The sequence below is a fragment of the Gymnodraco acuticeps genome, unplaced genomic scaffold (genome assembly GCF_902827175.1).
Source record: "Gymnodraco acuticeps unplaced genomic scaffold, fGymAcu1.1, whole genome shotgun sequence".
NCBI classification, from domain to species: Eukaryota; Metazoa; Chordata; class Actinopteri; order Perciformes; family Bathydraconidae; genus Gymnodraco; species Gymnodraco acuticeps.
This window is the reverse complement of record NW_022992023.1, coordinates 892,639-896,082: the sequence shown is the minus strand read 5'-3', so window position 1 is coordinate 896,082 and position 3,444 is coordinate 892,639. Positions and strand designations below refer to the sequence as shown.

The following is a 3,444-nucleotide window of genomic DNA, read 5'->3' as shown; positions in this document are numbered from 1 at the left end:
TTGATGTTTTCAAAGTAAATGGATCGTTTTTAATAATGGTGATATCAATTATTGACCCAAATAATCGAGATTATGAATTTTGCCATAATCGAGCAGCCCTAGTTTCTAGCAAAACATTGTTATTTGGTCTTAAATTGTAGTTCAACATTTATTTCCTGTTACTTCTGGACCATGACGGTGGCCAGCCTTTAATGTTTAACTGAGTGGAATATGTTGAATATGTTTTACCAAAATGTTGGCTATATGTTAAGGAGTTTTCAGGTTGTGACAGTGCACTGCAACATATTTATTGGTATTTATTTAAATGTACAAATTATTATTTGTATTTGTTTTAAAGTACAATAAATGGATGCTTTCAAAGTCAATGAATAATCACATGTTATAATCGCAATTACAATTATTGACCCAAATAATCAAGATTATGATTTTTGCCATAATCGAGCAGCCCTAGTAGATAAATAGATACTTTATTGATTCCAATTTGGGAAATTATTTCATTACAGAAGCAGCAGTATGTTCAGACCTTAAAATAAGAATACTTAAAAATTGGAATAGAGAATTAACAATTACAAATTAATAATTAAAAATATTATATCAAATATAGACAATTTTTTTTTTTTTAAATGTTGCAGGGAAAGACTAAACTCAGAAGAGTAATATTTGTTTTTGTATTACATGTCACTGACTGTGTCTAACATACTGAACCCAACAAAAGAAATATAAGAAAATAATAAAACGTTACATTGAAGACTTTGACCCAAATGTGATGGTGGATAGTATATCCCTACCTTCATCTTCACAGTTAAAGAAATCAATATTGTTTTCAAATACTTTTGTATCATAATGTCTTGCAGGACATTAATTGATGTAGGCCTAAATAAATCAACATAAACTCTTTCTTAAAATATATTTATATTAGGATCACAAACTATGAGAGAATTTGGCAAAAGAAAGGTTATTTTCAGGATCTATGATTATGTAAAAGTGTATTTTGATGAAGAAAAATATGTGATGACCAAATGAAAGGCCTCATTCCGTTTTACAAAGCTATGAGTGCAAATGTAGGTCATGTTTCTACATCCAGTGACAAATAAACTAACAGGGTGGCTCCATGTATTAGCCGGAGACCAGTGGTGTAAAGTTACAAAGTACATTTACTCAAGTCCAGTACTAAAGTACAATTTTGAGATACTTGTACTTTACTTAAGTATTATTTTAAGCTTTGATAACACTTTAATGATCAATAATTATAAAACATATCATAGCCTAGGGCCTATATATTATTCTGAAATGGACCAATCTGCACAATGACTACTTTTTGGTACTTTAAGTATTTTGATGCTAATACTTTTCTACTTTTACTTGAGTAACTTTTTGAATGCAGGACTTATACTTGTAACAGAGTATTCCTACAAACAATCTTTTGCTGAAGTATAAGATCTAAGTACTTCCGCCACCTCTGCCTGTGACAGATACACCGACAGGGTGGCTCCATGTATTAGCCAGTGCCCCGCCCAACTGTTGGCGACACAAAGTGAAACGCTGCTGTCCGTCACAGGATTAATGAGCATGCCGTTGCTCACACCAGACCGTAAATACAAATGATTTTATACTCAACTTTTCAGAAGAACGGGCGTGCGGCTGGCAGGCTGCGGCTGATGTGACCAGTTCCGCTGCTCACGAGCTCCTTAAAGAGACAGGCCACCGAGGCTCGAGCCCGCCCAACGACCCACACCGGGTTGTAGTTCACAGTCAATGGTTGTAGTTCTCTTTACACATCGTTCTCACAACACACTTCCCCCAACCAGGGGTGGAGAATTTAAGAGCTGATTTTTGGGTTGCGGTCGGATAATCCAAAAATCAGCTCCTAACGTATATCCCTATCATCTATTCTTTGACCTCTGAGTGAAACGTCACAGGGTTAAGGGATAGTGGATAGGAGAATTCAAAAGGACTTAGGATAAGAGACTGCGGGGGCCCAGTCCAATAGTCCATTTAGCTTAGGAACCTTCCTAACCAAGTGAAATGACACGGAAGTACGTCACTGGCAGCCATGATAAGTGCCGTTCCAATTCTCCAAATGAAAGGAAAGGAGGTTTCAAACTTCCTTTATAACCTCCTTTAGCTTAGGAACCACTGGACCTCCCTAGCCGAAAGGAGATGAGAAAATGCTGCCCCACAATGCATTGCAGCCGCAGCATTTGCCGTCACTCAACAGTCGACCGTTCACGGACACAAACGATAATGGGAGAAATGATATCATGAAAGTTACGGTGCTTATTAAGCATTTTAAAACGTATGTGGTAAGTTGCCAAAGTGCTTTGTTTTGAACGTTCATCAGTATTATAATCAAAAAGAGAAATATGAACGTTAGTTTTTACTGAAATGATCAAATAAAGTCAACATTTCACTGAGCTGTGTGGGGTTGTTCAACTTTTAAAAGATGTTTGAATGGTGATATACACAGTGATAGATGTTAAGGACTAACGTTTATAATAAATACATTTGTATTTATTTTAAGATCTTTTAATAGTTCATACAATCATATGTGGACCGGAGGGAGAGGGTGACGAGCATACGTTTCACTTTCCTTTTTTATTTCAATTCCAACTTTGGTCATGAAGAATATGTTTCTCTGTTGTCCACGTTCATAACGCATAAAGCAACAGCATCAGAGCACGGTGCAGAGTCTCTAGATGAGTTTACAGTAGTCCCTCGTTCTTATTGAAACATCCATGTTGTAGTCCGCTGTATAGAAAACTGTAGTTTCCATAGTTTCCCCACAGCAGCAGACGCACATTCATGACGTCCGCTGGCGCATCAGAAACACGTCGGATAGTGAAAGTGCATTCGGATTCTCTAGTACCACAGTCTCTTCTCCTAAATCCTTTTGAATTCTCCTATCCACTATCCCTTAACCCCGTGACGTTTCACTCAGAGGTCAAGGAATAGGAGATAGGGTTAGAATTTAGGAGCTAATTTTTGGATTATCGGAACGCAACCGGTACTTTAGAGAATCGACTGCACTTTCACTAACCGACGTGTTTATGATGCGCCAGCGGACGTCATGAATGTGCGTCTGCTGCTGTGGGGAAACTATGGAAACTACAGTTTTCTATACAGCGGACTACAACATGGATGTTCAATAAGAACGAGGGACTACTGTAAACTCATCTAGAGACTCTGCACCGTGCTCTGATGCTGTTGCTTTATGCTTTATGAACGTGGACAACAGAGAAACATATTCTTCATGACCAAAGTTGGAATTGAAATAAAAAAGGAAAGTGAAACTTATGCTCGTCACCCTCTCCCTCCGGTCCACATTAATACAAATTATCCCAATATGAACTATGAAAAGATCTTAAAATAAATACAAATGTATTTATTATAAACGTTAGTCCTTAACATCTATCACTGTGTACATCACCATTCAAACATCTTTTA

The 3,444-nt window shown here is 37.1% G+C and overlaps 1 protein-coding gene across 3 annotated transcripts in view; it reads right to left on the bottom strand.

Annotated features, from left to right (window-relative positions):
* The window catches only part of katna1 (katanin p60 (ATPase containing) subunit A 1), a 16,708-nt gene extending 14,629 nt beyond the window's left edge, over positions 1-2,079 (bottom strand). For 2 of the 3 annotated variants that reach the window (XM_034201523.1, XM_034201522.1), the window contains exon 1: positions 1,619-2,079. The gene's annotated coding sequence lies outside the window, so the exon portion shown is untranslated. Of the gene's footprint in view, positions 1-1,617 lie in introns of all 3 variants that reach the window. The other variant, XM_034201524.1, reaches the window with a different exon arrangement.
* Between the last annotated feature and the right edge of the window lie 1,365 nt (positions 2,080-3,444).